This window comes from Vanessa cardui, chromosome 16 (assembly GCF_905220365.1).
Source record: "Vanessa cardui chromosome 16, ilVanCard2.1, whole genome shotgun sequence".
In the NCBI taxonomy this organism is placed as follows: Eukaryota; Metazoa; Arthropoda; class Insecta; order Lepidoptera; family Nymphalidae; genus Vanessa; species Vanessa cardui.
Window position 1 is genome coordinate 8,957,006 of NC_061138.1, and position 12,302 is coordinate 8,969,307.

Genomic DNA, 12,302 nt, shown 5'->3' on the forward strand with positions numbered 1-12,302 from the left:
TTTTCATATTCATCATCATTTTCATTCATTCATCTCGTGCTCGGCGGTGAAGGAAACATCGGGAAGAAACCTGCATACGTCTAATTTCAACGAAATTATTCCACTTGTGACTCCACCCACTCATATTGGAGCAGCGTGGTGGAATATGCTCCTATCCTTCTCTAAAAAAGGCCCTAGGCCCTAGGCCCTAGGGCTAATCGAAAAAAGAACATTTTCTGCACTACTGGATTTGAAGCCGCATCTTAATTTTGTTAAAATTTGCTCGTTCTAACTGTTGGGTCACGTCGACTTTTCTTTCAGCATATGATATTGTCTGGTCTGTATCCATAATCGTTTGTCTAATTCCATACAAGCCCTGCGACCTTGGAAATGTTATGATCACAGCTATATTTGAAAGTACAATAAATAGCTTTAAATAATCTTCATTGCTTCGTGTTCAACACAAGCATTTGGTATAAAAATAGCGGTATATTAGTGCTAACCAAACATTAAAGTCCTTCACAGCGCCGTAGTTAATTCCCTATTTTATTATAGACACATACCGTGCCTATTTATATCTTAAAGTCAATAATTTTGAACACGTTTTCATTAGAATGAGTAATACAGTAGTGTTATTTTATAGTAAGGTAAACAGACAAATGGCCACCTGATGGTAAGTCGTCACCGCCCGTAGACATCGGCGTTGTTAGAAATAATGTAAAAACTACTAGCGACCCGGCCTGTCTTCGCACGGGTAATACTTATAATTACTATACAAGGATGTGTTTATTTACGATATTACATAAGAAACTTCTAAAATTAATATATAATTTTTAATATACTGTCCATATATAAAACACAAAAACCTTCTTTTCGAATCGATCAATCTATTAAAAAAACGCGTCCCAATCCGTTGCGTAATTTTCGATCTAAGCATACATAGGGACAGACAGCTGTAAGTGGCTTTTATATTTATACTATGTAATGGTTCTCAACCAAAAGTTTCACTGGCTCAATCACCTTTAATAAGTAAGTATTGTTACATATTATATACAATCCTAGCATTTTATGTAAATTTATTTCTTCATGATATTCGGATACGCTATTATATCTATATAATACAGCACATTGTTATATTAGACAGATTTACATGTATAGAAACACATTTATAAGACAATTGATGTTTATTTTTTAAAACAACATAACAAAATTATTTAAGACAATTTAAAAAAAAATAATTATAAAAATGCAGATGCTGTATTACATAAAAGTCATACTATTGTAGCGGCAAGATGCGATGGCGGTTTTGACACATTAAAAAAGTGATGTGAAATGTAAATTTATTATCGATATAATATAATCAAATCTTTGTTTTTTTGCAAGTAATTTAATTCAAGTTTTTGTTGCAAGTAGTATCTGATTAAAAAAATACAAAATAAGTTTAAGTAATATATTCGAACGAAATCAATTTAAATCAAAAATTGGAATTAGAATGAATAACTTTATAAACACATTACATACAAGAAATAAATTGATACAATGTAATATAAACCAAAAACACTAATGGCTATATTTAATCGGAGTCGTCCATACTGCTGCTTTCACTCTCACTGCTATCGTCACTCACATTAATTATAAGTTCATTTTCTAAAATATTATCTATTTTCACATTTATTTCATAATCGTCCTTTTTTAATTTAATAGTTCTATTTACAACCTTTTCTCATTTTTCTTTGGTCACATTCGATAAATTTTATGACTAACTGCACGTCACTATTGACAATAAAGAACAACAATTTGCTCCTTTGATGTAATTATTTATTATATACGAAACTTCATGAGCGGGCAAACGTCAAAACGGCCATCATAGTGTGCCGCTACTATAATGGTAACCGTGTAGGTGTCACAAAATCAAGATTTTTTCCAACAGATAAGAAAATTGCATAAAACCTTTCCCGCGCATATACCTATAAGAAGTATAAACGTTTGCTTGACGGTGTAGTCAATACGTCAACAAAGGGATCTTTGATATTCTGTCTCTTGCACCTGTAATCACACTGGCTCACAGCATACTGAAAAACAGCAATACAGAGTATGTTGGCGGTACATTTGATGTTCAATAAAAAGGGAGAATAAATATAAATGACGAAAAGACTTCGTATATTTCTTATAATGTCTTCCAAATTAAGCATTATGTTAATTTTATTTCAAAGGTCGCTGAATAATTATCGCGGAATCGAAATGTCAACAGATACGAGTGTATAACATTAACAGGTAATATAATACAACTGCGTATTCTGTTTATTTTAAAACTATACACTTGATTGAACATTTTACGACGATGGCAACATTAGCGACGAAACATTATGATATCAAGTAAAGTAAGTAATAAGTCAGGTCACGTCTAGAGGTCAGCGGCCCTCCTATTACTAGGTGGAGTCGGTAACTTTCTAGGTGATTCTAATATCTTTTTTATTAATGTGGACCTTTGTACCTATTCGTTTTAGATATCAGATACTTCATTATAATTTTACGATTATTTGTTTAGTGATAGCATAACATAGTTTATAAGTAATGGTAATCATTTTATATCTTATTATGTATTTGTATAATATTTTTACGTTTTTCTAACTACGTAGAAAATGACACAACACTTAACAAAAAAGAAAACATAATAATAATTAATAAATTTATAAAACAGAATATTTACGTAAAGGTTTTTTTTGTACAATGTGTTTTTTTATATATTTATATAAAAATTAGAAAAATTGTTTTTTTTTTTTAATCGGCAATTAATTTCTTTTTTATGGGTACATTATTATTTTATGTTATTACACGATGAGTTACTGTTAGAGTAATGTACATTGTTATATTTTTAAGAAATTGTATTTAGAATAAGATACTTTTTATATCACGTTGGTTTCACAAATATATATAAAAATCTTCTTTACATTTTCATGTAACTGAACCCCTAAATGGTTGGTCCGATTTCAACGATTTTTTTTATGTGTATATAGGGAGTCCGTTGTTGGTTTATATTGGACTCCATATTTAATATTGATTTCACTCGGACGCAGTATCGATTGATTGAATAAATTTTACATAAAATTTGGCATAGTTTCAAGCGTCTGTTACACGCTTATTAGTTGTAAAACGTGGATCACAAAGAGTCTAGCCAGTAACAATAATGGTAAATGTGATAGTTAGGTATCACATATGTAACGGATGATTACCCAGGTATGAAGACTCGTAACCTGTCAGTAAGCGTTCGTCCACATGAGTTGAAATAAGTGTTGCGTAAAAACGCTCGGAGCTTTTATACAACTATGCTCTCACGATGCTCAAACGAGGGAGCGCTTAAACAATAATTTTTCGCCATTGCACTGCGCTAAATATACCTACAGCTGAAATTGCAGCAATAACGTTTTTTCTGTTCTTAAAATAGTGTCGGAGAAATCAATATTAGCGATCTTCGTGCTATTCTTAGCCATAAAATGTACATGTTCGTAACTTATTTATATTTATAAATACATATTTAAATACTTATCGACATCGTAGTGACAATGATGTCATATAGTGTTACATCCTCCATTATCGAGAAGTGTGAACACCGGTTTTTATGGGTACGCTACTCTGAGGTAGCGGGTTCGATTCCCGGTACCTCAGAGTAGCGTAGAGTCGAGGCAGAAAAAGTTCATTAGTTTTCTATGTTGTCTGGGGTCTGGGTTTTAGTGGTAGTTGCGATACTTCTAATTTTCTATAACACAAGTTCTTTAGCTACTTTGTGGTATATTGAGATCAGAGTATGTAGGTGATGTTGTCCAATATTTATTTATTTATTTAGTGTCTTGGATAGCCAGTCACTGACTCTGAGCTTTTAAATACGTTTGCCCGCTCATATAAATGATCATGAAATGTACAATTTCAATGTTGCGCTCTTTGCACTCTCACTTTAAAATAGCGCAGAAAATAATAGAAAAGGTTCGCTGTAAAAACGGACTCACGTTTAAATTTTCATAAAAGTCATAAGGTACAATTAAAAAGTAAAAGCGCGATCAAAAATCGAAGAAATATTTGTGTGAACAATGATCGATGATGTTGAATGAATGTTTGATATATGAATTCTTTTTCATACGTTGTTTAAGCAAAGACAATTAAAATAGAGTCAAAAAACGTCCAACAAGTCATTTATTTACATGTCTATTGGAGGTTATCCCAACAAGTTTCTCTGGCTAAAATGATTCTAATTAAAATAAAATGTATTTAACGAGATACAGCTGAGTTCGAGCAAGTGTTTTATATCTTTAAGAGTCTTCGTTACATTGTTGGAATGTAAACAGAGTTTGTTCCTAACGGCTCATCAAACGAATCAGTCCGATAATAAAGACTAAACTCGATGAGATGAGACGCTGTACTCTGATTGGTTAGATGGATGCTTTGTGGTGTAGCTGCTTCGTAATCGTGTACTTTGGCGTAGTTATAAATAATACTACTGCTTAATATTGCCAAGTAATTTTAATGTAATACAGAATTTCAAGTATATGTATATATTCGTTGAATTACGAATTGATATAATTTAAAAAATATATTACCGTTTGAATATATTTGCGATTTTTTGCGTTTACGTAATTATTTATATACGTAATTTGACATTTGCTTTTAAATGTCATGGTATGCTGGTCTGATAATATGTACGTATTCCCGAAATAGTTTTAGAAGATACGAAAATAGTATTTCTGCTTAGTCACTGCAATTGTCAAATTTATATTTAGCAAAATTCGTGTTTACATGCTTTTTATAATTTATTGTTATCTCCAGACGCGTTGATAACCAATATTTAAGATTAATCTCTTAATACGTGTCATGAAGTACGGAACAGTCGTGCTAAAATACGAAAACTAATATCCATTACAATCTGACCTTTGAATGTGATAACTGATTAAAATATGAACGCCGCCAGTTTAGACATGCGAGCCTTCACTTTACCGATCACGCGACATATTCGTATTGATCGACCCTAATTGAAAAAAATAATAGTATATATGAATAATACAAATCCTTTAATAATTCAAAGTAAAAGAGTAAAGTAGCAGCCTGTAAATTTCCCACTGCTGGGATAAGTCCTCCTCTTCCATTAAGGAGCGGGTTTGGAACAGACATCCACGCTGTTCCAATCCGGGTTGGTGGAATACACACTTGGCAGAATTTCGATGAAATGTGATGATAATGATGAAACCCAGGCAAGTACCACTATATACGAGCGTATATGTGCTTAATTTGTGTTTATAACTCATCTCGAGCTCGGCGGTGAAGGAAAAGTGCGTGTGTCTAATTTCATAGAAATTCTGCCAGATTTGTATCGACCAACCCGTATTGGAACAGCGTGGTGGGATATGTTGCATACCTTCTCCTCAAAGGGAGAGGAGGCCTTGGCGTAACAGTGGGAAATTTATAGGCTGATGTTGTTGTTGTTGTAGAAGTATCATTTAATTACAAAACATTTATTATAAAAACTAACAAGGCATTTAACTTTAAAAAAATATTGAGACAATCCTATTTATAGATCGAGGGATGTCATAATTTTTACATGAATTTCTCATCTAAATAATCTTGACGCGTGACGTTTAGAACCCTCCTCGAGAAAACAAATATTTATTCAGGTAAAATTACTGACGACGGCATTTTTTGCAATCATTATTTAAACAGTACCAACATAATGACATTTGAATTAAATTGTGTCAAGATAAGTATATTTTTACTTTAAGTAGGTGCAATATATTTTTATCATGGTTAGATTCCAAATGTTCAACAAAGATTTTCTTCGTTTTTTCCAGTGATCATGTCTAAATATAACATACATATGATAAGGGCATCACAATATATTATGTTACTAACACTATTTTTTAACACGGTGACATGACTAAACAAAATATTACAGTTGAAACAAAGAAAGGATTTAAAGAAAATGCATACTATTTTCAATATTTGTACCCCGCCTTTTGAAAGCCCATCTGAGTGGATATCGGTCCCTTGTAGTACTAACTATACTTGATTTATGCTTTGTATTGCTTTGCAAGAAGTATAGCGATATAATTAGAGGCACAATTTACCACAAATTGAAGGCAATTTCTAATTGCCTTCAATAAATGACATTGATTCAAAAGAAATTCTAATAAGTACAATCTTACAGTCCCAATGTATTGAGGTGATGATGACACTTGTTATCACGTGGATGATTGGCTTGTCATCCCGATATATTTATATAAAAAAATAGACATCAAGTAACGCTTGGCAGATGTGTATCTAAAGGCATATCGACTAACTTAAAAGTAATTGTTCAAAGTATTTTCCACTGCAAGATTACAGATACGAGGTTTTTACCACATAATATGTCATGATTTTGGTTAGTTCTTTAAATATTATGTATAGGTATTTAATACAAATTTCGTACTTTAATAATAAATATCTTGGCAAGACCTGATATGCAGTTATATTTTATGTATACTTTTCTGATAGTGGACCTTGCTCGCCGATTAAGGGAAGCATTTTGTGCCAACAATGATTTTATTAAGGTCGTAGTACTCAAGCGTAATGAAAACAATAGAATATTCAAATATCGCGTACTTGATTATATTAATAAACGTTATTTTAGTTGCAATGTTTTGGTCCCATAAATAAAACTGGACATGGGGGCGCTGATGTTAATCTTTTAATAATGTCGTATTCTTTTGAATGTTGGCATTTATAAAAACTATAGAGTATTTTCGAGTCGAGATGGCCCAGTGGTTAGAACGCGTGCATCTTAACCGATGATTGCGGGTTCAAACCCAGGCAAGCACCGCTGTTTCATGTGCTTAATTTGTCTTTATGATTCATCTCGTGCTCAGCGGTGAAGAAAAACATCCTGAGGAAACCTGCATGTGACAAATTTCATAGAAATTCTGCCACATGTGTATTCCACCAATTGGCTGTTGTTATTGTTGTTGTATAGAGTATTTTCATAAAAGGTCAAATAACAATGACTGCTTAAGATAATATTCTAAACATACATATATTATTAGGGAACAAATAGTAATATTAATAGCCCGAATTCAATTGGATAAAGATGAGAATGGGTGATGATGATACATTTGTACGTACCAATTCAAATGTACCGGATATTTGCAAGGGTTTTTTATTACTAATTGGTTCTTAATCTTAGTCTTTAATCTAGATTTCATTGCTGGTTTACACGGATCGAACGCGTTTTCACTTTAAAATGTGAACTAGTAACCCAATTTTTATTTATCAAGTACAATTTAAGCTACGATTAATTCATGTTTATGTAATATTGGTACCTTATGGAAGCAGTTATGTATTGTATATTTTTCTTAATTAGCAGAATAATCTTGCAATGACAATTAAATGAAAATATTAAGTAGACAATATCATGTACTTGTGATTGTTTCCGCTTATGGCAGTAGGTGTCAACTGTTCTAGAGACGTTATGGTATACCAAATAGTTATATGACATTTATGTATGTGTAAAAATGTGATAACATTGAAATATGGAGGGCAAGACCATTCTTCGCCCTCCTGAGTCGCACTCCGCCAGCCACGAGCGGAGCAACGCAACGCACGGGGGGGAGGGGGGGGGGGGGGGAGGGGGGGGGGGGTTCAGCGGACGTGCTGCGAAAACGATCCCGCAGCCTCTCCGTTTCCGTGCTGATGGCGGCCATAGTTAATTGTGAGCCAGGACCAAAAGTTTCACGTGCATTTCGAGGCACTAAAGTGTTAAACTGTCAACATATAAATCCTGATTGACGTTGGGAAATTATTTACTCAAAAACCTTGAAAGTTATTGCCCCAACGATTATTCTATACTCTTTTTGACTTTTCACTAGCTGCGTGGCTAAGCTAGGCACACGTAAGTATCTTTATCAGAATTTGTGGAAAACAATTCATGAGTTCTACATTCACCATTCATTTATGCGTCATTGATATGTCTCAGTGAGGTGCATAGAATTTTCGCATTCCATACATAAGATATGGAAAATGAATGGCAACGAACGGCATCTTATTCAATTCAAAAATGAGTGAGAAAAAAGTAACATCGAATTTAGTCAACATCATTGATCGAGAACGTAAATAGTCTATGATGTTTATTATGGACTCGCTAAAATAGCCAAGAAATAGAATAATAAATCCAATCAAATCAAAATAAATTTTATTCAAGTAGGCTTGCACAAGCACTTTTGAACTTTCATTTTACAATTAAGTGAAGCTACCACCAGTTCGGAAAGTAGATTCTACCGAGTAGAACCGGCAAATGTATACCTACCTATTGTGACTTCTGAACATAAACTATTCCCATAGTGAAACATTATGGAAAAATGCCGTGTCGAAATGAGCTAGGGGCGCGCTGTACATTTTCATAAATACAAACGTGACAATTTGCGTTTAAGTCACACAAATGGAACTGATCGGCAATAATCATTACACCGTTGGACGGTCGGAGTACCTTTTCAAGCCCATCCACATACACGTCAATAATTATTCTACCGATAAATACCATTTATTTTTTGCTTTGTTATCTTTGGATATGGAGTGAGTGTTAGATAATTGCTGAGATTCAATGATTGACGTTGCAATTACGGTGTGAGAAAAGTCATACAATTATTTAAGGCCCTGGCCTTTGGCCTTTATGATCTCTATGGTCATCGCATACTTTATAATAGAAGATATATACACTAGACTGTCTTTCTTAATTATAGTATTCCATATGACGAAGTGGTCTTCTTTTGAAGCTAAGGTCTTACTTTATGACGCTGCTGCCAAGCGTGCAGGTTTATAAACGTAGCAGAATTTTCGGAGATAATGTATTCGCAATGTAGATAAAATCTACATTGCTGAGCGCGTGATTTGATTTGATTACATAAAACCTTGCTGGTGCTTCTTCGTATTTCAACCTGCAGTCTTCGGATTCCATTCACGAGCCCTAACTACAAGTATTCGAGATTAGACTATCCTGTTCTTCATAGCCTTCAAATTTCGTTACACGAACATTATAGTGTACATCTGTGATCAAGGTAAGTATAATTACACATTTATGTAGTTAGTTTATTCTTATCACGGTTGGACAGAAGTTTAAAACGTCTGACCTACATGCAACTATGTCATGTTCATTAATGATTACCAAATAGTTATTATGTGATTTATTTCCTGAGAGGACTTACCTATTACATTATTACCATGAGATATAAATGTATTTGTTATGACTAAAATATTTACTTGAATATAAACGTCATAAATACATATATTTTTATATAATTGTCAACTGAAGAGTGCAGCTTGAGAAGCATTTTTATTCTAAAAATAATACTTTGATAAAACTCACCACCAATCTTGGAAACTAAGATGCTATGTCCCTTAGTTTGCAAGGTTGGTTGTGGAGTGAGTGGTGGTGGTAACAAGGAGTCACTCATCCTTCAAACTGGAACACAACAATATGATGTAGCGTTTGGCGATAGATTATTTGATAAGTGGGTGTTATCTACCCAGGTGAGCTTGCACGAAGCCCTACCACCAGGTAAAGAAAAGCTTTCTATTTTTCTTATTAGTATATACATATTCTTAAGTATCTTTTTGTGTTTTGCAAATTTAAATCTAAAAGTAACGAAATGGATAATTGTCATCTACACAAAATCACGGTCTTAGCACATAGTGCCGACCCAAAACACATTTTTATAAAATACAAAAGGAAATTGCAGATATAACAAAGAATTTCCATTAAACAAAGTTTAATTTCGCAGAACCACACAGTTGATTGTAAATTTTCAGGTCTACAGTTGAAAATGTCACCAATGACCTTAATCCCACCCCAGGGGGTTAATAAATTAACTCGCGACCATTTTCTAGTTCCGTTTCGTTCACAGAGGTTACTGACCCGTCGAGGACGCTGTTAACTTATCGTCATTTTTATTGGTTACAGCTGTGATTACGCCGAGCTTATCGAAGTCCGCCGTTAACCTTGAGATGTATGAATTATAACAAGAACCTTAAATATCTTATCTCAAGATCCTTTGTTAAGTTAAACAGCTAGTTTGTGCAGCTGCAGATCACGGAGTCACGGGTTATCTAATTAGTGGCATTAGACTTTTCTTAAGTCAATAAATTTCCCGCTTTATGCTTTGTTACACATACCTGGGAATATCTGATTACAATCCCATGAAATGATGTGAGGGTGAGAGAAAAAAGACTGTACCTGTTTTTATGGGCACACTTGTGGACTATTAATACCCGCATCGTTAACTAATACCGTTGAGAATCATTGCCTGAGCCGTAATCCGTGAGAAATACATCATTAATCATTATACAAGTACAATGTATTTTCTCAGATTAGCAGATAATTTATAGTAGTTTTTTTATCACCAACGGCTGTTTAAATGGCCACTCTCATGCTATATAGATAAAGCTCCAAGCTTATTTCACATTTTTTATCACTATTACATACAATAAAGTCGTTCGACACTGTCCGTCCCTATGTATGCTTAGATCTTTAAAATTACCCAATGGATTTTGATGTGGTTTTTTTCATAGATAGAGTGACTCGAGAAGAATGTTTTTATAAATAATACATGGACAATATAGTAAAGAAACAGCAAATAAATTCATTAATGTATATTGTAAATTGACATGATAAAAAAAATTGATCCCTCTGAGTTTCTTTCGCCGGTTCTTCTCAGGTCTGAGGTATTATATTCCGAACCGGTGGTAGATTTTCGACAATCAATAAGAAAGTGTAAACACTTCTATTTTGAATAAAGATTTTGACTTTGACTTTGAAACACTAATAGTTTTACATGTTTCTAATGATGTAGTAAATAAACAAATTTTGTAGTATATTTATATCAGTATTGCACCCGTGCGAAGCCGGAGTTCGGAGCCTAACTGATTATAAACAATAAGGAAATAATATTCAAATCAAAATTCGTAAGGTACTGCGCCATAGACGTCCACAAACTAGTCGAATTTCACATCACGCGACATTATTTATGATACAGTAGATTTAGTATTATTCGTGGTGACTTTCAGTAGGTACTGATCTATTTACGTAGGTATCCAGTCAGTAAAGACTCTTTGATCAGATTGTAAATTGCCATTAAAAAAAAAGACCAAAACGTCACGATTAAAATACCGTTGTTGGCAATATATGATATAGCAAATGGGTTCTACTTACGATTACGACGTCGTGTCAATACGAGAACAAAAATAAAATAGGTTATGGTTACAAGAAAAATCTTTTAAATGTACTTTAATTGTAAGTGGTCTTAATATTTCTATTGTGCGTTCTATTTCATTTAATAATTGACGACTTCCCTTGTTATATTTGGCCCATCTAATACATAAACAAAGTACAAAACTTTGTTGTTAGGTGAACAACCAAGATTATGGATACGACGAGCGTGGGTAGCACCTTTATAGAGGTGCCCCATTACTAGTAGGTAGTCGAAAATTAAATTTAAATTTATTGTTACTCATATATTGTAAAGCAAGTTGATATTGCGCCAAAATTTTCAAATTAATGGCGTTACATACAAATGTATTATATTAAAATATTTACTTTCTACAAAAATAATTTGAAAAACAAAGTTAACATTGAAAGTAGCATTGAAGATATATCGCAATAAAAAAAAACGTAATGCAATAATTTTAAAATTCTCTTACTTTTTAGAGTGTTTAACGTTTAAATTCGAATACATACAATTTGTAAATTAAATGTGATAAAATTTCATTACACACAGCTGTTATACATCGTAACACATGAATTCGAGTCTCAACTTCCTGCCTCAGTCTCTAAAGATTTTTATTAAATTGTACGGTTTTTTAAAAAAGAACAGATAAAAAAGTACTTTTTATAATAACTAAGTACCTACTACACTTATATAATTTTATGTAATTAAATTAACAGTTGAAATAGTTTTAGTGATAATTGTATTTTAAAATTTGTTTTATACTTTCTTTAAATCACAATATATAACATGCTTTTCCGTAATCAACTAATCAATAATCATACTTTTAAGTATACAAGATCTATTAACCCACGAAGGCGCGCCCCTCCACGTCACATTATCTACGTATGCACCAGTGTTTACATGTTATCATAGTGTGAGTGAGAACAATTAAGAGTAAAGATAGCAAAACAATACAAATAAGATTATATTTTTAAGTTTATTTTATGATAAAAAAATACGTAGATTGGAATAACGTGAATTGAACACTCCTTCATGGGTGAAGAAACCTATAGTTATTTAGAATTACTTCATTATGATACATTTAAACCT